The sequence below is a fragment of the Thunnus albacares genome, chromosome 9, assembly GCF_914725855.1.
Source record: "Thunnus albacares chromosome 9, fThuAlb1.1, whole genome shotgun sequence".
NCBI classification, from domain to species: domain Eukaryota; kingdom Metazoa; phylum Chordata; class Actinopteri; order Scombriformes; family Scombridae; genus Thunnus; species Thunnus albacares.
In genome coordinates, this window is record NC_058114.1 from 29,662,828 (window position 1) to 29,686,528 (window position 23,701).

The 23,701-nt window shown below is 41.5% G+C and overlaps 1 long non-coding RNA gene across 1 annotated transcript; it reads right to left on the bottom strand.

The window, feature by feature from the left end:
- Positions 1-5,419: 5,419 nt before the first annotated feature.
- On the bottom strand, positions 5,420-22,985 carry LOC122989145. Its single transcript, XR_006404956.1, has 2 exons — positions 22,899-22,985; positions 5,420-6,415 (listed from the first exon to the last, which is right to left on the bottom strand). It is a non-coding gene; the product is annotated as an uncharacterized LOC122989145 (long non-coding RNA).
- Between the last annotated feature and the right edge of the window lie 716 nt (positions 22,986-23,701).

Genomic DNA, 23,701 nt, shown 5'->3' on the forward strand with positions numbered 1-23,701 from the left:
CCTTTTCTCTCTCTCCTCTCCACCCCCCCTCTCCTTCCCCACACCCCCCCACCCCACCTTCCTCCGCTGCCATTGGTTTACATCATGACCGGCTCCGACACCTCACCAATCAGGGAGTTGTTTCTTTATCTAGACAGTTCAAGCCAACCATTGAATTGAATTGAATTCTAGTATAGCTCTTTAAAAAAGGAGGAAAAAAAAAACATGCATGTGCTTTAAGGCCATGCTGGAAACATTTTCTTAATGAAAAGGCTGCTGGAGAAAAGACTCAGGAAGTGGAGAATTTAAAAAAAAAAAAAAAGAAGAAGAATAAATAAATTCTCAACTCTAAATAATTTGATAACTGAGAGGCAAATATCCACAGCAGTTCCAGCACTATGGTAGGATCAATTATAAACATTTCTTTTCCTTCCAGATATTATTTAAGTTTATTGAGTCTTTCAACAATCTTCCTCTATCTTGTTAAACTTTTCAAAGCCTATAAGTTGTGACTAATAGTTTAAAAGGAGATCGCCTCAGCTCAGCTGTTGCCATATTTTAAAATAGTCAAATTTCAGATCTGATTTCTAATTGAGGAGGGGGGAAAAAAGCATTTTTTGGGGGAAGAAAATTTTAAAATGTGAAAATCAGGCCATAATCGCGTCTTGATGAGCGGCCGCCGTGTCATGAAGGCATCTTTTCTTTCTGGATATTCTGAGAGCCGCAAGGTCGACATATTTAGAGATGGGGAGGAGTGGTGGTGACTGTCATGACAGCGCATCTTGTTAATAACCATGTCATCCTAATTAGTGAAGTAATTATGAGGTGCTAATGAGCGTTCAAAGGTAGTAGAAATTCAGCACTTTTCCCCCGACGTGGATTTGAAGGATATGGAGGAAAATGTGCTGCTGTGCTGCGTTCAGCTGACAAAGTGTCTCCGAGGCTGCAGCTCTGCGCTCTCTGTTCATGAGGAAATGCCACTTCTCATAGATAGGTGAATGTAAGCTCAGGAGCCACTTTTTTTTTCTTTTTTTTTTTTTTTTTTTAGGCGGACGTGTGTGATTTCTTTCTCTTTCAGATGGATTTTTTTCTTTCAGTTCAGCCTCCACACTTTCCCGGAATTTGATGAAATGAATCATCGAGCGAGTTTATTTAGTTTTTTATTATTGTTTTGCTTTGTTTTGTTTTTTTTTTTTTCTCTTCAGCAGGTCCATGATGATGATGAAGATGATGATGGTGCTGATGATGATTACAGATGTGAGACGGATGAGGATTTTATGCTGATGTTCACGCTGTTCACTAATCCGGACTTGTAGGTTTGTTCTCGATTTAATTGCTCATTTTTTTTAAAATTGCATTTGTAAACGGAGCTAATCAATTCAAACGCCTTCACTTTATTGTTTGTGTTTATTTGTATATATTTGGCGTTTCTCTCTGCATGCAGCACATTGTAAATAAATCTATTAAAACTATTAGTTAAAAAAAAATCTCATATTTTTACAAAAAAAAATAGCTGTGTGTGTCTGAGTTGAACTTCTTCTTCATGGCTTGTTTAATTTCTCCAAACTCTTACAGGGTTGCACCAGATTTTTTTTTTTATTAATAAGTCAAAGCTTTAAATTATCAACAAGCTGCATCTCATCAGTTTTAATATTTTGAGGATTCACATGTGCTCAAACATTTACTGTCTGACTCTTCTTCCTTACAGCAGCTTTCTGTGGCTCTTTTTTTTTTTTTTTTTTTTAAAGTGTTAATTTTCAATTTCAGCAACAAATTGAATTTAATAACCGACCAGTATCAGGCTTTACGTCACATAAATTAAATCCGTATATTTGAGTTAAATGCTCTTAAATGTCGCAGTGAAGTGAACAGACAGCATCTGTGTTTGCTGGCAGAGTTTGAGCAGCAGGCGGCGACAGAGTGAGAGTCAACCGGAGTGAAGTTCACCAGCAGACTGAGAGCCAGCTGCCCTTTAATGAACAGAGTTGCTTCACATTTCAGCTGAAGAAGTGGATATTAAATTCATCAAGCAGTCAGCCATTAACGGAGCTCAGTCTAAAAGCAAAGTGACACTCATAGAAACAACCTGGAACAAATATAAAAGACATTATCTCCCCGGTGGAGAGCCAATTAGAATATCCTGCAGCCTGTAATCAGGCCCTTTCTAAACCTTATTCCCTACAAATCGCTCAGATCAGATCAAAGCGATGCTTAAACATGTCAGTCAATGTGTTGTTCATCAACTGAAAACAGGAACAATCAATCGCTTTATTAGCTTTAAGGCGCCGCAGGAGCAAATTGAATGCTACCAGTTAGGGTATCGTCTTATTGGCCTCAGCTGATGGTCGATGATGGGACAGTGTAATAGTGGCTGGCACCATATTGATTCTCTGGCGGCTTTGCGTGTAAGCTGTCACTTCACCGCTGGCGACCTTTAGGTTGCACAGTTGCAGCGTTTACAAAGAGACACCCCGCATTTAGACTGTCAATCACCGCAGGAGAGGTGCTGGACCAGCCGGAGCTGCGCACACACACACACACACACACACACACACACACAGATGGAGTGTGTGTGTGTGTGTGTGTGTGTGTGTGTGTGTGTGTGTGTAGGAGTGGTTGTACAACTTTTAGAAAGAGACATGGTAAAGGGTAAAATAAGTTTCTGTAAATTTGCTTGGTTTCTGTTCTTGTAATGATCACACAGAGCAGATCTCATTTTTTTTAAACGACACTACATCTGTGGAACAACGTCATGAAAAGCAAGATCCAATCAGAACAGATGAGAGGCCATTTGATTGATTGGTTTGGACTAAATAATGAAAGTGGAAAAATTCATGTGGATTTTAGTATGATTTTCAAGTATCCACTTTTAAAAAGCAGAATTTTTTAAATACACGTTTTTCCCAGTTAAATGTAAATGTAATTTGATCTCAATACAAAACTAAGAGTCCAGTAAAAAGATGCGTGTACCTGTCACGCGCCTGCAGAACAAAGTCAAACCGTGAGTGAAAAAGATCACTTAAAAAGACAAAGTGCATCTGTTCAGCCTGTCATCTAAAACAGTCACTCAAGAAAAGAAACACAATTACATCACTTATTTATGATCTAATAAAAAGTCATTAAAAACCTTTAAATTGAAATTGCATGACTGAGGAAAACTTTACATTAGTACTCCGTCATCAAATTTACAGAATAAAATCACAAAAAAAGTTATTTCTTGTTTGGAAACTTGCAGTTAAATATTTGTGGGGATATTTTACTAAATTAGAAACAAGTGAGTCAAATTTGCTGAAGTGCTGAACTAAATGTTTGATATAGTTATGTAGAGGATGAGCAGGGTGTGGCCTAAAGTCTGACTGACCGTCCCATCAGCGTTGTCTTAACAGATGGTCGGAGCTGTGTAACGGTATGTATGATTTCCGGTTACTTCACGGTCAGAAGATCATAGTGACTAATCAACCCAACATCAGCCAGGGATCTTTTCTGTTTGGAGGTGTTTGAGTAGGAGAGGTGTGTTTATTAAACGTGTCCCAGGATGGTGCGACTGGCCGTACAGCTGTCAAACCTCTATTAGGTCATTTAATAAAAACGTGCAGGAACCTTCACAATCCCCCAAAATCAAATCCTTTAAAATCCCAGAACCATGTCGCTGCAAATCAGTCTGTTGCAATGACTACTTACTTCTAGTAAAGAAAAAAAAAGAAGTTAAAATGAACCTGTGTGAAATATCTTCCCAGACTTCAAGACCGTTTTCACACCTGGGCACACGATGGTCTTATGTGTTTTGAAGTATCTGGGTCCAGCAAATATCACACACTTAATCTTGTGTGCGTGCGTGCGTGCGTGTGTGTTGGTAACATTCCCGAGAGGTCACGATAAGCCAAGAGAAGGTAGGAGGAGAGATGCAGTGATCTTATGTTAATTGACATAGAAGTTGAGAGCCAACACATCCACATTTCTCCAAAGAATCACCGTTCAAATCAATTGTTGATTTGTTTGGACGTTCACTAAAAGCATCTTTGCACTTTTAGTGGAAAAAAAATTCTTGGAAAATATTTGTTCTCTTCCTTTAGATGCTTGACAAGAGAGAAAATGACAGGTCAAAATAATCAAAAGCGTTGATAAGAATTTCTCTGAATAAGGCAAGAAAATAACATTGAACAGCTTGGATTTGACTTGCAGACCTCTAAGAGTTGAAGCAACAGTTTGTTCAACTCAGACATCAGATCAAGTTGAGTGAAGTTGTGGAAGAAGCGACTGATGTGGCTCATTTTATAGAAGGAGAGATGACAAAACTGTACATCAACTAGCAAAGACCTGAACTTATTCTTTGATTTATGGTGTGTTGATGGAGTCCAAATATTGTAAATCAAAAGACAAACACACAGGAAATGTTTTGTGTTGTTACACTGCAGGATTAATAATCAGACAGATATTTACAGTAGACTCTTCTCAAAAGTTCAACTATGATTTCATTTATCAAAAACTCAAACATTTGAAGTTTTTAGTAGTTTTGTGTTCACTTTGTGATTTAACTTGACCTGGATACTTCAGGTACCTTCACAATTTTGCATCCTTTCCTCAAATTTAGTTCAGACAGTCCTCATGTAAATGATAGACTGAACTCATGAGTGTCTGCTATAGTAAACTGATTTACTTTACAATTATTTTAATTTTTGATTGATCTGTGGACTGTTTTCTCAATTAATCAATTAGTAGTTTGCTCTATAAAATGTCAGAAAATGGTGAAAAATGTCAATCACTATTTCCCCAAAGACCGAGATGACATCCTCAAATGTCTTCTTCTGTCCCAACCAACAGTCCACAACACAATGATGCTCAGTTTACTGCTATCAAAGACTGAAGAAACAAGAAAATAACATAAGAGAAGCTGGAATCAGAGAATGAGAGAAAGACACTAAACAATGAATCAAAATATATGTGATTCATTTAGTAATTGGCTAATAATTGATCGCAGCTCTAAACTGATGAGTAATAAATGACACATCACCCTATTATAGTTGTTACAGCTGCACTTCAGTGAGGTGGATGTTGTGATAGTTGGGGAACATTCACACCAATTATTCTCTTTTACAAGTGTATTAGTGATCAGATTACACATGCAGGACACCGTACTTCTCCTCTGGCAGACGGAGAACATTTTTTTTTCATTTCCGTGCGATGGAAAAGGCTAAGATGATACCATGATGGGAATCAAATTTCGATGCAAAATTACATCCCAGGAGCTTTGAAATTAAAGGTTGCAGCATGAGTGCAATGTGACATTTAAGATGGACATATTGTATATTATTCCGACCTCTAAACGTCATTTCCACTCACGGGTCCGTGCGGTAATGAAACATGTGACATTCAAATTTGAAGCACAGGTTAGTATTTTATGACATATGATTCTAAACATAATGAAAGAGGAAAGTACACGTTGAGTAAAATCAGCTTTTATTTATCAAGGTTATTAAGACTTCTGAGCTGCCATGAGAATAAAACATTCTTAAAAACCTGTATTATGTATGAGAGTTTTTTTTTTTTTTTTTTTGCCATGACAAATATTTAAGAAAAGCAATGTCACTGCAAAGGATTCTGTTTTTTTTTTTTTTCCTGCTTCCGTCTGAGGTACATGATCAGAGATGCTCAGGGAGCGGAGAACACATTGATTCGAGTGTGTTCCAAACGCAGACTGGCCCTGACAAGGTTGTTATAACAGTCAGAGGGGTCTATACAATCACTTAATTACCAAAGCTGTCAGTCAAAGAGGGTCGCTGCTGGCTCCATCCATGGCTGCGAGCGGCGTTCCACTAGCAGCCTCCCTGAGTGATTGATCCATGCTGATGGCATCGCAAAAATAATTACAACTCGTCTCCTGATGTGTGATTTCATACCACATTCACGCTTCACAAAGGTAATCGGGGGGATCAGGAGGGGTCAGTGCCATTTCCTATTACCTGAAGTCCAAGCAAAATGGTAAAACAATGCAAACAGAGTTAGGCGAGGAGAAAAGACGGAGGAGGAGGAGGTGGAGGAGGTGGAGGAAGAGGAGGAGGAGGGGAGAAGAGGGTGGATGGGGTGGCCGATGGACATTACGAGTAGCTGAGAAAGCTTGTGTGCACTTTGTCAAACTGTGCTGTGTGATTTTTTTTTTTTCTCTCTCTTCCTCCCCAGAGCCAGCAACAGCACATACTGTAACAGATTGACGGTGTCCAACGTTGGCTCGTGGAAATTCAAAACAATCACAGGGTCGTTAACTTGACTGGTGTCGCCATTGTCAAGCTGTTGGAGGGAAATGAGGAGGAGTGTCTCTCCTTCAAAAAGAGCCTCCTTTTCATCTGATAGCGACGCTCGGTGTCAGAAAATGAGCTCCGAACCTCATACCGGCGGTGAAGGTTGGCTTCAAATCACATCCCTGCGCAGGTATTCCCACCTGGAGAGAGGAAAACTTAGGTATTGACGCCAGATAACAGCTTGACCATAACCATAAAGCCCTGAAAGCTTTCACTAAAACATGAAACTCTTCACTACTGAAGCGTCTTCCCCCTCTCTCCTGAAATATTTATCTGATTTAAGAGAAAATCCGGTGTCAAACACATTCACGTCTCAATGCAACCTGCCTTTTCTTTCACTCTGAGTGTATAAATATGAAAATGGCTGCACATTAGTACACAAATCACACCTCCACAAAATCTCTACTATCAATATAACTGTTGTTCTTATGTTTAAGTAGATGATTTGGTTTTATATCAATCTACCTTTTTCCTCACAGATATTTAGAATGTATTAAATATCGGTGGTTCCATGGCAACTGACAGGCAAAAGGAGCCCAAATCACAAGCGGGATCTGCCACATGGTTTCAGATGCACTTTGTGGAGGCATTCATATTCATGGTGAAGGCATTAACCATCATTAAGCGACTCCCTGGTCTTGACACAGAACTGCAGCATAAGGAGAACTGGCAAAGGCACGGCGCATTTGTGCCACGTATTACCCATCCTTCAATTCCTGACAGTACGCTCGTGCACCGTAAAAAAAAAAAAAAAAAAAAAAAAAAAAAACATGCAGAAAACACAAACTACACAATGTAAATCGTGAATCAAGCGAGTAAACAATGTACATATGGTATCTGCACCTGAAGGGACCATCCCATTTCTTCTTGTGTTATTGTGAGCGGGCAAAGTGGAGGGATGATGTCACTAATGAACCCTGCAAAATACGGCGGTGAATAATGAAACACAACGCTGCATTTTGCAACAGAAAGAATAAAAGGTGAAATCATCAGCAAGCAAGGGAGGAAAGAGTGAAAGAAAGCAAGCAATGATTAAATGATCAAAAGCTGGCAGAGCGAGTCTCTGTGTCACTGCAAGGCACACTCATCTACCCACAAGTGAAAGTTAGGTTTCAAGCACAGTGTAATTATAGCTGGGGATGTCAGTTTGACATTAATGCAGCCAGCAGAAATTCCCTAATTGGCCTCAGAGGAGAAAGTGAACCAGAAAATATATTAACATTTTAAAAAAGCATATTTTGCCTAATCCTTTCACTTTCCAACAATATTTGAAGACCAAAATGCCCCAGGCATGAGAATTTAAATGAGCAATTTTGTTTTTGAAGGAAACGGCCAATGAGACAGAAAATAGACTAAAGGGAAATCATTAGTGTATGAGAGATCCTGACAGGCTCGCCTTGCTGACTGGCTGGCCTGTCACTAGGAGTCTGTGTTCTTCAGCTCCACGCTATGAGCTAAGCTGATAACATGAAAAGACCCATAAACGTGCAGCCAGAAGTCAAAGCCTATTATCTAGAAATTCAAATGCGGGGGTAAGGATGAGAAAAAAAAAAAAAAAAAAAAAAACTGGGAGGGGGGGGGGGGGGCTAGCTCCCTGTGTCTCCTGTAGGGGAAAACTGGCCAGATCGAGAGATCTTGTAATAGGCCCTGTTATCCGACACAAATGTGTGGCAGCGGCGCTGCCAGAAAATACTGCAACAAATCATAACATCACTCAAAAAAGAGAAGATAAAAGCAGAAAGAACATGGATGGCAACAAACTGCTTAAAGTTAGGAAGAGATGCAATGTCACATGTGCCCAGGCTGATGTGATATGACCGTATCAGAGAAACACAGCTAAGTGCAGTCAGGAGACGTTAGCCCAGTCCCCCGGTGATGAAGCAGCTGAGGCAAGCATCGCCCCTGGCGTGGGACTGCAGGGCAAACTGCTCAGGCTGGGGAGCCTTGCCCTTTTGAAACAAAACAGAGAGGAATGGCCAGGGGAAGCTAGCCAGCCTCAGCAAAAGGGGCCAGGTTTATTTCCTCCAGCAATAAAGAGAAAAAAAAGAATGATTGAGAAGACAGAGGAAAGTGAGAACAACAACAGATCTCAGACCCTGCGTCTCTTTTTGCGACAACAAAGGGCATATGATATTCCAGCCTCCTTTACAGCTGGCTGGTCAGAGGTTTCTTCTGGCACCCCGGTATCCCGCCCGCTTTATTCTGTTCACAATCATACAAGGACTGCTTGCCAAGGTATAGGGATTTCATTTTTTTTCTATTAGGCTGTTACCCTGAACACAGCAATTTAATCAGGCCCTTTGATAAACATTTGACACAAAGCAGTGGGCTTCTGTCTCTGCTGCCTACAGCCCAGGGCAAGAGATTGAGACTGACGAATTTTCATCCACAATTTTCTCTATTTTAACTCCACCTGTCAAATAGTATGCCAGTCAGTGTGACACAAAGATGGGGGAAATCAAAGCCTCTCTCATCTTAAAGGAACACAGACGTGCAGAGGGCTACAAGTTTACTGGGGATTAGAAACGCAGGCGCGCAGACAATGAACAGATGCAGACAAAGCATCAGAAATCAAATATTTCTGTATGTATTATAAAAAGATAAACAATGACATTAGCGCTAATCACCAATCAACAGCCGGCTCATGCTGTGTTCACACGTGAAAATGGAAGCAAAATCATCCCCTTGAGCAAAATGTCAAAAACATCACGTATCCCTCTCCCTTGCCGGAGATACCTACTCCGCTAACAGCCCGAATCCTCTCAGTCCTCAACAGTCATTTGCAACAAACATCTAACTAGAGGAAACTACAAACTACCAACCATTTGACCCTGAAGCACAGAGTATGGAGCGGCCCTCTCTCACCCAATGGAAGCAGGCTCAGGTCACTAGGGTCAACACCTTCTTTACTGAGCCTACAGCGGGATGGAAGCCTCAAACTCCTGGAAACATCTGGGGACTTAACATGGCCTGAGAGCTTTGTGGACCCGCAGCAACGCTCCCGAGAGACTGTGGAGGAAACGTTACACAAGCAGCAGATCTAAATGCAAAATGTGATTATCTATTTATTAACTCCCATAACTGAGGTGAACGGTGCTAGTTACTTGACTGTCATAGCGGCTGCTCTCATTTGCCCTTCTGGTGCCAGGACGAGCTGGAACGCAGAGAAGCGAATACATAGCGCATAGAGCATTCCAGAAGCATCAATGCTGAGAATAAATGATATGACCTCTGGCTACTGTATGGCCTTCAAATCTAAATCCCTACCTGACCAGCAAGAATCATCCTCCTTTATTCATTCTTCCTGCATACCAAATACATTCTGCACTGAATCACATCTCCATGAATCTTTTGATTCCTTTCAATCAGTTTCAAGGACTGTAAACAATGGGGCCACGGATATGATAGGGAAGGAAATCTACCTCAGCTCAATTAAGTAGCTGCCCTGCAGCCTCCTGCGGCCCTGAGAGATAGGAGCTATAATTAGAAGAGGGCAGTAAACTTGCAGACATTATTGATGATCCGCTCCTGACACCTCCCTCATGTTAGCATTAGCATTTTCCCTGAGCTGGGGCTCATGTCAAGAGAGGCTGGTCTCTCGGAGTCTGTGTCAGCAGGGGGGCTATATATATGAGCTACATAGCGAGGCCACATTATGGCTGCAGAGAGGGAGAGAGAGGAAGAGAGAGAGACACCCGGGCTCTCCTTCAGGCCCCTCTTGGTGCTCGTCCACCTGATGGGAACATGGAGACTTGGCTGTTCTCCCCCTCATCAATACAGCAGGGCTCTTTGTCAGTAATTTGCAATAAGTGTCCGCGCCACATCTTAAGGGACCTGGAAATCATTACTGGCTGAGGCCCTACTCTGCTACTAATTGGATGCGTTGGGCCTTATCAACTGAGGATTTTCCGAGACCTTTGACAGATACCAATTCAAAAATCATTGTTCAGTTGTCAATTTAAGAGACCGTTAAAAGAGCTTATTTTAATTTTAATTGGAACTTCCTCCTGCCTTCACAGTGAGCTGCGAGGATTAAAAATGAGCTCGGGGCATGCGTGTACGTATGTGTGTGTGTGTGCGTTCATACGCCCTCAGATGAAGAGGGAAACTATGCAGGTCAAATTGACGGGTAACAGTTCTGACCAGCGTACGAATGAAGACGGCGTGCATACACATTTAGTTTACAAGAATCTCACAGCTTTCATGGGACTTCATCATCAACATCAAATAAGTCGGGATCTGAGCTGCAAAGCTCCCAATTAAGCAAAAACCGCATCCGCTTAAGATGTTTGTTGGGCGAGTGTGCTGGGACCATCATCGATCACCCCCAGTAAACTGACCGGCTGATAGTGCAGCCCTAACATATTTATGTGCTGCACTCTCTCAATGACCCTGAACTGAAACACTCTCTTGGCTTTAATAAGGCCTGGGAAGGCTCAGCCCTGACTATATATGCAGCTGCACAGGGGGAATGGCTGCGAATACTGCCAGATGAGGCAAAAAGCTAATATGCGTAAACGGGCGTAGGGCTCCGATGAGTCGCTGACGGTGACATGGCCACCCAGGAGCGGTGGGCGCCGGGCTGAGGGCGAGGGGACGAGGCCTGGCCGCGAAAGGGAATTGAATTGTTTTGACACCACTGATAATTTAAGATGCCAGTGATCCCTTTTTTAAACTATGGTTGGGGTGTTGGGTGACGCCACACATCACCCCAACATACAACCAATGTTAAACTGTAGAATGTGGTGCAATTTAAACAGAAGTTTTATGAAAGCATCTAATGTTCGACAAAAAAAAAAAAGCAAATCATGTTTTTCTTTTTTCTTAAGGTAAATAGAGCTGTCATTTGATAATAAACCTGGCATTAATGTTAATTCTACCATCCAGTATTTGCAGTATTAGAGGCTTAGAGCAGAAGAGCAATACTGTTCAGAGGCTAATAAGTGTCTAATTAAGGACTAGACAGGAGGGAAATTGCAAAAGGTATAAAAGAGGGGTTTTTTTTTTCCTCCTCCCTCTCCTGCTTTTTCACAACCATGTCTCTGGGAGCCGGCGTTGTGTTTGCCGGCTGTTTTACTCGCTGTCAGAAAGGATTTGAGGCAAGGAGCCATCTAAGCATGCGTATGAGGGGATTCATTTGACCTCATTATACATCAATAAAGAAGGAAGCCGGTTTACTAAATATCACCATGCTGCCCGCACTTCACGTCAGATCATGCAGGAGCGTGCTAAAAAGATGATTCCAGAAACGTCTGGTGAGCAGAGAGAGGAGGGGGGGGGGGGGGGGGGGGGGGGGGGGTGAGGAGGGAGGGAGGGAGTGAGGGAGGGAGGGAGGAAGAGAGGAGGGAGGAAAGGGGGGAGGAAAGGGGGGAGGAGGGGGGGGGGTTGAACCCTGACTAGCCAGGAGGGATTCTGACAAGCACAGGAAAAAAGCAGCTACGCAAAGCCCTGTTTAAGAGCAGAGCAACTGAAGAAAAAGATTTATGCTTTTAATTAATGGCAATTAAACCATGCCTGTTGGGCTGGCCTATGGCAATTGTTCTCAGTAAAAAGGAGGCCGAGCTGGTGACAAGCATTTGAATCCACTAAGTTCTACCAGGGGAGCTGACACTGCAGGCATCAAACCTAAACTAAATCAATAAAAGAATTAAACTTTTATAAATTGCATTTTGACAAGTATCAGATAGCGCTAAGCTTTGATATTACGAATTCCTCCGAGGTGATGCAAACAAGGAGAGGCACACTTAGAGATCCAAACAATCAAAGGGTCTCGTTAGCATGTGCTGTCAGATGCAGCAGTGCTATTAATTACTACAAATTAATGTGACTCTCTCCACCTCTGCTGATTGGAATGATAATCAAGCTCGGCTCTGCACAGGGAACATATGCAACCCTGCCAAAAATAATAAGGACAGAAACCAACAGACGCTCCTCTATGTTTGTGTTTACAAGCCCAAAATGCTTGTTGCTTATTTTATCCTGCAGCCACACACACACACATACACATACACACATACATACATATGCAAACCCGTGCTGCTTTGCTAATTTGCTATGTATGCACATAAATGTACATAATGCATTTCTTCATTTGATTTTTCAATGAACCCCCCCCCTATATCAGCCGAAGACATAAACAGACTTCAAGGTTGCTGATCATTTATGGCTTCTTCCCCCACAAACACACACATTTGTAAGACAAAAAAGTAGCAGTTAAACTGAGCAATATGTGTTCAGACAAAAGTAGGCGTGACACTGTCTAGAAGGGGAGCAAAAAAAAAAAAAAAAAGGGAAAAAAAAAGGGGTGGTGGGGGGGGGGGTAGGAAGTGTTCAAAGCTGGCATGACAGCTCAAACGTCCTGTCACTTAAATCACTGTTCATATCTACGCATCACGAATCGAGAAACGCATCCAGCATTGTAGTGACATCATGCTCCCGAACGCCAACAGGCTTTCTAAATGAGACTGAAAGCAGTAATTACTGTACACCCCCCCCACGCTAAATTGTTTACCATGAGTCTGATCCAGCTTGCTAGTGCTGCTTACTCGCCCAATTTTTCATCCATAATATCAAGATCTTTCATGGCATTCAGCGAACACTCGTAGCGGGGCACGCTGGAGCTCACACCAGTCTAATTTGTACAGCGGTTATGTATTATTCATCGTTATTCAATGCATTTTCAGAGTGATTTGCAAATTCTATCAGTATACTTAAGTTTACACACATAATACAAAATGTAAGATTTTATGTTTCCCTACAAGACACAATTGCTTTAAGGGAAATACATTTTACAGAAGTTGGCAATGTAAATTTAATGGCACAGATAAATGGATACTCTGCCTTGTGAACATTACTATGTGGAAATTATTTTAATAACTGCAGACAGTAAATGCCCAGCATAGCGTTTGAAGGGAGACACAAAAGAGAGGCTGGTTAATGAATTGCAGAGGAAATATCTTCATTCTTTATTGGCAGGTGAGTGTTGTCGGTGTCACAGAGCACCAGCTGGCCTGCATGTGTTCGCCGTTGTTGACGATACTTTGTAGCGTAGCCTGCACGGTCTCATTCCCTTGATAAATTTGTCCCAGACTCCACCTGGCTTTGGTAACCCCTGACCCTGACAGATCTGTGCACCCCTGAGGACCCTAATCGTGACCTAATGGTGACTTGGAGCGTGTTATTAGATACTGTTTGTGTGTGTATGGCTCAAATGGCTCCATGTTCTTCAGAAGTGGAAAAACTGCAGTGATTTGACTGTCTAAAACGGAGCCTGTCAAGGTCCCAGCGGCCTCCTCTCCCATCTCTAACTGAGTAACTTAGGAGGGATGGAGGCTACACTTTCAGACTAATTCCTATGCAATTCTTACTCTCTGATCTCAAGTTAAAAGACAACGTCGACACTCTTAAGAGCGCGCTCAACTCTTTTGTGCATAATATGCCTCAAATTCAGGTCACGTGTTGTATTTTTAATTTTTGACAAAGTATTCCACCTTTATGAAGAAATATGCAAAACAAAGGCATGAGGACATGACACTCCTGCTCTATCATTACTTATTCTCATTGTCATAGTTTTAACGATAATGAAATGTGCCGCAATGCAAATTCATGTTACAATATTAAGTGAGGAGCCTATAGAGAGATGTACCTATATAGAGATACTGTGCAATTTGTAATAAAGAATGTATTGCATTATGTGTAACCTCCTTCTCTGATTTTAATGCTTAGCATTTATATGCAGTTAGACCTCATTATGATAATTTGATATTTTGACTGAATGGCTAGAGGCAGGATTATAGAGAAGTCTGTTTTAGAATGTTAATGTCTGCCTTTGAAACTAATGCATGTATTTATTGATTTTTCAGTCCTAAATCTATCCTTCTTAAGTTGTCATGGTAGTTGGAGGAGGGGTAGGGGGGGGGGGATTGTCTTTTTTTAACAAAGTGGTCAGGGCCCGAACTGGAGAATGCAAGCGGTGCGTAATCATTAACATCAAATCCCCCACAATCGTGTGTTACACCTCATCTTTTTTTTTTTTTTTTTTTTATGCGCACACCTTCAATGTCACATTTCACAGATGTAGTATTAGCTACCAGACATAAGCAAAGGCAGGAATGAGGGAGGAAAGGGTGAAGAAAAACCTGGCGGAGGAGAATCTGAGAGACAGATTAATGCCTTGCTGGTACTTCAGTGTATCAGGACAAGGATTATTGCGGTAACAGCTGCGCCCATGAGTCCCCTGACTGAGAAGAATTACAAGTATTATCACCTACATCATTAAAGTAGGGTTCATAGATGTGGAATGGCTTCAATCAATTCATCCCCAGATAACACCGAGCCAGCTGGACCCCCTGCGTGAGAACTTGACTTAATTGGCCAATAAGTGGTGGGGAAGGGTGCATGCTATTTGATCAAATTACGGGGCCCTGGCGAAGGGATTACAATTTTCGGATGAGTGCAGAGGGAGGATGGCGGCGGAGGCGGACTGCGGGTCAGGGCTACCTTTAGCATGGGCCTGAATAAGCCTGTCCGTGGCTAAGTGTGAGGCCAGTGAAAAATGGTGGCCCACTTGGCACTGAGGAAGGAGAGGAAAGAAAGCAGTATCCAGGTCAGCCTTTTGCTTGGGGAAATATACTCATTCATCATCCCCCCTTGGCCTCATTTCTGGCTGGTGATACTTGTAAACTAATAAGTTCCTTGTGCTATTTAGTTAAGATCATTATGCTACAAATTCGGGAACTTTTACTTTATTCATACTATGTGAGAATAAGCAGACGCAGGAAGGTGTTGACAGTAGAGGGACGGAAACAAAGAAATAATCAACTGCATCGGTTAAAGGGTTAACTAGCAGCAAAGAAATAATAATGCAAATTTAAGAGAAAATCAGGGTTTAGATGCTTAGACGTTAGCTTCACTTACAATAAGGCAGCATTCACCATGTTGTACTACTTTTTCAGCTGATTATTCAAATGTTTAATTAGCATTCAGATGTATGGTTAAGCTCTTGTGGCCATAATGCATACACAACTAAATCTGCTCCAGTAACCATAAAACCAGCCAAAAACCGGAGAGATAACAGGAATTTAAATTAGTTAAAATGCCAACGTTTCGCTGAAATTACCTCTTTGCAATATTCATGGGTGAAATGGCTTGGCTGAGAGGCATTTTCATTATCATTATTCCTAAGTAGAGTACAATTTAGTCATCAGTGCCCGACTCGGTTGCAGTTCTTTTCGGAGGTGGGAAGGAATTCACCTCTACAGGACATGAGGGTAAAGAGACTCTAATTAGTGCTGGGGCCCTGAAAGGCAACAGAATATCTAAAATGAGTTTGATTGGACTCTGTTTACAAAATGGGGATTCATGATGCAATTTCAACTGGAGTGAGTGTGTGTGTGTGTGTGTGTGTGTGTGTGTGTGTGTGTGTGTTTGAGAGAGAGAGAGAGAGAGAGAGGGAGAGGAGGGGAAGAGAGGGAGAGTTTGTCTCTGCAGCCATTTCTCAAGATAATTCCTTGCTGGAGAGCATGTTTGTCATCACTGTTAAAGTGTGGCGCACATTAATTCTAGTTTTGCCGTGGTGTAACTCTGGCAAAATGAGCGGCCCTCCAGGGGGCCCTGCATGTAGACTAACTACTGGACAGAATTAGACTCTACAGTCCCTGCTATTCATAATGTCATTAATATAAAGGCAATTAAATGGGTTTTTAACCTCCAACCTCTTATCGTTATTAATGAACAGCGGATGGAACAAAAACCCACCCGAGATGAAGCTGGTAATTATCTTTGCATCAGGAAACAGGTTTGAAAATTAAAGCTTAGCGAATGAATTGTTGGGGTTTGTTTCCAGGCAAACCCAGAGGGAGATGATGTGGTTTTAATTCAATCACATGATGTCATACCAGGAGGGTTAATTAGATGGGTTTTTACTGTCGCTGGGCTCGGCGGCCGACGCGCTGGCATCCTCAAACACACATCTCCCCCCTATCAAACTGTCAAACTGGTCATTAGTATCTCATATTCTTTCACTGTAAAGAACACTTGTGAGGAAAAAAAAAATCCTGTATGTTCAGGATAATTAAAAACGGGGATGGCGATAGAGTGCCTGAAGGTTGTGTGTTTCGATATGCTCATTATGGCCCTTTTACAATAGTAATTATGTAAGTGATTGTGAAGCTCAGCCAGTGTTATCAAGTTCCTAACGCTGTGACATTATGAAGCACCGCAGGGTCAATTTGAGAAAGGAAAGAAATGTTGCTCTTCAGCTGCAGCGATTCATTCTGAGAGAGAGAGATTTGAGAAAGCGCAGCAAGGCAGCAGAGTCACAAAACTCATTTGACCAGGAGCAGGGAGTGAAGAAGCAGCACAGATAGGGCAGGTTTTTCTTCTCTAACCCTTACTGTTCCCCAGACGGTGTGGGTGAAGGTCAGGGGTCATTGTCACTGTGTACCCAGTTCTGCAAACAGCTCATTAGTGAGTCGGCAGTCTCACCACAGACAGCACTCTTGGGACCGGGGTCGCGTTGGTACCTGCTCCACGCCCCGTTTGTTTAGAGGTCTCTTTAGGGACTGCTCCATGCTTTTCTCTCTCTGCTTCATGTTTAATTAATAATTAACTTATGTCAACCGCTTGTTTACCCACATGGGGTAACACAAAAAGAAATGAAAATGCGGCGATGCCATGACAATGATAATTCACATTTATTGTTAGCTTGTTAGCTGAGCCCTTCTGGTCTTGCAATTACTGCCCTTTGGTTACTTGTTTAGTTACGAAATGTCTAATTTATGGAACTTAGAAAAAATACATTTGTGTTTTATTGACAACAATAAATAGAAACAAAACAGATAAAATCTTTAATTCATAGTCACAATTCTTTATTATTGTGAAATATATGACATATGCCCAGTGGGAGCTGGAGGTGAACCTCAGCTTAATCTCACAATTTCCAGTCTCACATTCCCTGCGTGGCTTCCAAATTGGAAAAATAGGACGTGTGATATTTCACAAGTCCTTGGACTGCTAACTAAGCTGTCAAATGGGTAAACTGCATTCCATCTCGCTGACAACAATCTGCAAATGAGCTACAAGTAATTTACCATGATTATACTTGCAAATCAGTCAAGTTGTTTTTTTTCCCAAACAGCCCATCTCTGACAAGAGCACGGACAGGCTACCCATCAAAGTCTTCACCTCACCTCATTTGGCTAATGTATTTGTTACGAATCTGTGTGTTATTCAGCAATCATGACAATTACCTGTGAAATGAAGAGTGACAGGGGTCAAAGTCTGACGTCTTTATTACAGTTATCTCTGATCATGAAAGGCACTGTGTGTGCTGTGGTGGGAGCGCCGAGACTTGCACAGAGACTTGACAGTGTATAAATCTGTCTGTCTGAAGGTCAACAGAAGTGAAGAGGTTCCCCGACCCCGCGACCCGCAGGTCCAACTTGACAACTCTATCTATAGCCTGTGACCATGACAAAGGCAGCGCTGACAGATAGAAAGAGAAAATAAAAGAGCAGGGCTGCACTTCTGATGACCTGAGAGCTATCTTTTCTGGGGGGATAACTTCATGGTTAAATGTGGATTCTATAGTTAATTCTTTATGTGTTCCTCATGTTTAAATGACTTACATAAATATTTTTTATTTTTTGCTGTAATTTAATTATCAACAAGGAAGCTCACATTTTAAATTTGACAATAACTAAAAGAGTAGCCAATGGTGGAAGGTAACTCAAGAACTGTACATATGAACAATGTAAAAGACAAGCCTACTCTCTATCCTGTTCATACTGACCATTAAGATGCATCAGCGTTGTGTTTGTCCATCAGAAGCTCTGTCATAAATTGACATTTTTATCCTGTTTTTAAGCCACAATTGTATGCTACACTTTTAGATCCTGGTTGTTTTACCTTGTCAAAACATATAGGTAAAAGATTTTAGTTGTTGGACATTTGGGATTTAAGTTGTAATCTTAAATTGGCTGTCAGCTGTGTCTGGCCTACTGAACTGCCTCGACTACTGCTAGCTTAGCTAGGTTTGTTTATAGCCTGGTGGCTAGGCTAGCCAGTTGCTTTTATTGAGAATTTTAAGCTTTTTGCACTTTTATGGACTTTGTGCCAATTTTAATGCTTGATCGCACTTTTCCCCTCACCTTCTCTGGACTACATCAACTCCTGCTAAGTCTAGCTATGTTTGTTTTTAGCCTGAGGCTAGGCTAGCAGGTGGGTTTTAGCAGGGAGGTTAACAAACATGGGTGTGTGTGTGTGAATTACCATCCTACCTTTGCACAATTGGAGACAGACATCATCACCCGACTGTAGGCTGAACTCAGAGAGAGGGACAAGTTAATCCTGGAGCTATCATCCATAGCCACAACGCAGTCAAAACACCTCTCCCTCCTGGGCAATCGAGGTGGCGCCAGCCTGTCCTGCCACCCAGCTTTAGCCCAGGTCAATGTTAACACTATTCTGTGGTCCAGAGGTGAAGCAATCCACTCTACAGGCTGCTCTACCCTGGGGGAGGAAGTGTGGCTAAGCCTTGGAGCAAAACCTAAGACCCAAGTTTGCTCGACTCCATCCATCCTAGAGCCTTGGGTCCAGGTTAAGAACAGTAAGGCCAGGGTAAACACCACCTCTAGCTGCTTTCATAGGAGGCTCTTCACCTTAGGAATAAATTGCAAGTTCTGGAAAGTCTAACATCTCCACCTTCCCCAGAACGTCCTGACTTCGCTGACTGTCCTCCCTCCTCATCAGCTGTTCCCCCTGTCTTGCCAGCAAGTGGATTTGACATCCTGGACAACAAAGATTACCCTCCGCTGACCAGACTGTCACATCCAGGAGCAGAGCACTCCCCATCGGCTACTGCTGACCACCCCGGATCCCGAGCATCTTCACAACACAGGTTGCTGAAGGAGGCAGTGTCCAGACACTCAGCATCCCCCCAGTGCTGTGTCCTCTACATTGGGTAGGAACCCCCTTCCACCAGCACATGATAGCTAGGGTGATTCCATTATCAGGGACGTCAGGTCCAGCAGGACTGCAATACACTGCTCTGCAGGTGCCAACACAATAGTACAATACCCCCTCCATCAATGCTGATAGTCTGTGATTCCATCCCAAGGGACCTGAACTCAAAGCTAGCTGTATCCATCTGCTACCCGGGTGCTAAAGTCTCCAACCTAGTTTGTGTCATCCTTAGCTTGCTTACAGATCACTTCTCAAATCGACTGGGCTCACATATGTAATCAGCAAACATATTTCACTGCACTCTGTCTAGCCCACTTGCATGACTGCTTACAATCACCCCTGAGTGAGTGAATGAGTGTCCCTGCTATGGACACTCACTCCTCATTGGTCATCACTTCTTGTTCTACGCAGCCATCTAAAGGTGCTACCTCTGCCTCATTCAGTATATCAATGAGCTCACACATTGTCAAGGTAACACCCTTTACCTGGAAATGTCAAAAGGCTGTGGCTGTCTTGGTGACTGATATCACTGTATTTGCTCACTTCTGTCTATATTTTGATGCACGTTTGCCAGTAACAAAAAGTTATAGTTCGAAAGCGATTTATAGACATTGCTGCACAACTTAAATTCTCAGAATTAGTAAGCCACTCTTATCTACCTAGCATAAGTGGCTCATTAAATAAGATGGTTGATTCATCTAATAACAACTTGGCTAACATCCCAAATATTGTGGCCCCGTTAAAGGCAAAAAAGATCTCATAGTAAACTATCACCGTGGATAACAAGCTCTGTTCACAAACTAAAGAGATCATGTAGGACAGCAAAGAGAAAATGGCAGAAATCTGGACAAGCAGTCCACTACAATATATACAAGGATAAATTAGCTTCTTTAAACTCTGCTACACGCTCCGCAAGGAGAGCTTATTTCTCCAGGGTGATAACAGTTGGTGGCAGCAACTGCAGAGCCCCTTTCACACATGCACTGCAAACCTGAAGTTATCTGGATATTAACCGGAGGAGCTGTAAATGTCTGAATTAGTTGGACCGGAGCTCAAATGGACTTTACCCTGCCAGCTCCCTAGTCCAAAGTCCATGTAATGTCCGATTAAGCCCATGTTTGAACACAGCAGTGAATTCACAGCAAGTGAGTTGGTGTGTTGATGACGTTTCTATCATGTGGCTGACGCTGGAGAAACGCAGCAGGCCATCTAAGCTGCATTGTTTTGACTGGGTCTGAACACTCTGCTGTGAAGCTAGCGCTAATAGAAGAGAGGACTAAGCATCTCCTCCAAAATGTGAGGAATTTGCAACATTCTTTACCAATCATGTGTCTTCTATTAGAGCAGAAATTGTTAGTTAATACTCAACCTAAAGAAAAAACGTCAAAATGTCAAAATTCACCATGATTTTGAGCCCTGAACTCTGCACGATTGTATCAGAGAGTAAATCCTCTGCCCTGTCTTGACCCTGTTCCCAGTACACTTTTTAAAAATTGTTTGTGTTTTTAGCTCTGTCAGAGATATTATTGACACATCCCTTGAAAGTGGAATTTTTCTTGATGACTTCAAAACTGCAGCTGTAAAGCCCCTACAACCAAACCTTGACAGTTTTAAGTAACTGCAATGTACTCAAAAAAGTTGTTTTTAACCAAATTAATAGTTTTCTGGATGAAAACAATGTTTTTGAAATGTTTCAATCAGGTTTCAGGGCTAACCACAGCACAGAGACAGCCCTTGTTAATGTTGTCAGTAACATCAGAATAACACTGATGCCAATAAGATCTCTGTTCGGATTCTTTTGGATCTAAGTGATGCATTCGAAAGAATTGGCTATGATATCCTTATGGATCGCCTTGAGAACTGGGTTGGGCTCTCTGGAACGGTTTTAAACTGGTTCCAATCTTACCTGTTAGGGAGGAAATTTTTTGTTAAAATTGGAATTCATGTTCAGTGTTGCTCAGGGAAGTTGTCTTGGTCCACTCCTTTTTTCACTCTATATGCTCCCTTTAGGTAATATCATCAGGGAATATAAAATTAATTTGCATAGTTATGCTGATGACAAGCAGCTGTATATTTTGCTTGAGCCTATCAATGACAATGCCCTATGTTCCCAGAGTACTACGATGGCAGCAGTTAAAATTGGATGAGCAATAACTTCGTGAAACTAAATGAAGATAAAACTGAAATACTCTTCATTGGCCCACAAGCTAAAAGAGATATACTCTCTTACAAAAAGCATCTGGTCGCAGAGATTAAATAAAAGTAAAATGCCTGGGCATTGTTCTAGATTCAGAGTTAAATTTAACTTCACCCATAAAGAAATGATCAAAACATCCTTATATCCTTTTATAAACCATTCCCATCCTATAAATATGCTGACAAAACATATTAATGCTTTTATTTCAAATGAATTACATTATTGCAATGTTCTTTTTACTGGTCTTTCAAAGCAATCAGTTGAAAAATTTCAACTTATTTAGAACTGTGTTGCTAGACTTGTAACCAAAACAAGTAAGAGAGAGCATATTACCCCAGTTTTAGCTACACTCCATTGGCCCCCAGTATCTTTTAGAATAGATTTTAAGGTTCTCTTACTTGTTATTAAAGCTCTTAATGGTTTGGGACTGGTGTACATTGCAGGCGTTTCATAATCCTTCACAAGTTTTCAGATCTTCTACTGCTGGACTTTTCAATACACACAATTATACACACAAGGAAAAAGGCTGCACGGCTTTTAACTATGCTCCAAAATTATGGAATACCCTACCAAGAGCTGTAAGAGATTCAGGCTCTGTGAACATTTTTAAACAACAGCTGAAAACCTTTTTTTTTTAAATTTGGCTTTTAATTAATGTCATTCTTATTAATTTTTTACTAATTCTCTCATTTTTATTATTCTTACTGGTCTCTGTTTTTACTTTCACTTATATATGTTATGATTTAATTGTGACCTGCCTAAGGGACTGCAGATGAAAATTAGCTATAAGCTAACTCTGGTGTAGTACATCAAATGGTAACATTCATGTTTAACACTGTACATGGCCCCAATAGATACATAAATAAATAAATATTTTATCATCTAATGTCTTTTTAATGTCTAGTTTTGTCCTACTACTTTTTGCCCTTGTTTTAACGTGTTGCAATTTTTTATTTTGTTGTAAAGCACTTTGAGCTATATCTCTTGTATGAAAGGTGCTCATTATTATTATTATCATTATTACTATTACTATTAATTTTGTGATACCGCTTTACTTGAGTATCTATATTTTATGCTACCTTATACTTCTACTCCACTATTATTCAGAGGGAATACTTCACTACTATAATCTGTCATAGTCAGTTACTTTGCAGATTAAGATTTGACATACAAAACATGACTTTATTAAATATGATTCATTGCTATAGGTTAAGCTATACAACACAATGAATGTTTTTTCAAGTCATTAAAATTAGCTCCCTTTCAACCAGATACAACAGAAATGTTGCTTTAATGTTAAAGTACGTTCGGATTTTTTCAAGTCTGTCTTCAAACAATGTTCAACTGAACACACTTGCTGTTATCATCCCTCCACCACAGCTTAAAGGACTAGTGTGTAAGATTTAGTGGCATCTAGTAGTGAGGTTGCAGCTTGGAATCAACTGAATACTGCTTCCCCTTACCTTCCAAGTGTGTAGCAGAAGCTACAGTGGCTGCGAAAGGCCCACTGTAGAGCCAGTGTTTGGTTTGTCTGTTCTGGGCTTCTGTAGAAATATGGCGGTGCAACATGGCGGCCTCCGTGGAAGAGGACCCACTCCCTATGTAGATATAAAGGGGTCATTCTAAGGCAACAAAAACACAATGATTCTTATTTTCTTATTTTCAGGTGATTATACACTAATTAAAACATACCAGTGTTTCCCCTAGGTTGAGTGGTTTGGCCTGGCGGGGGCGGAGGGTTGATTAGCAGCCACGTTTCACATTTCTCTGTTCTCTATTTCTTTGTTTAGCATCGTCAGGTTAGGCTAACACATTGTTGCTAACTTTGGAGCTAACCCTCTTAACTTTTCCAGCAGTTGGGGAAGCGACAGACTTGACTTTTCTTGGTCTTGACAAGTTGCAGCATTTATTAATTAACCCACTGTAGTCTGTACTGTACACTTACTGCCAGATTGACAACTTATTGCTAACCTTTTCCTCTGCTCCGCTCGCATTCACCGTCATGTTTCTGACACTTGCTCTCTCGCTTAACCACTCACTCACTTACGCACTGCCCTATTCCTTAAAAGGGGATACACTACCTGGGGTTTCCCAGGCAACAACACAGATGTTGACTCACGTTTCAAAACAGCACTGCTCAGAGGCTCCCAAACACTATCGATTTCCGAATGAATGGATATTTGGCGTTATTTTAGGCATTTAAAAAAATATTTTTTGGCCTGGCAGGGTTTCTCGTTGGCCTGGCGGCCTGCCCCACCAGGCCTGT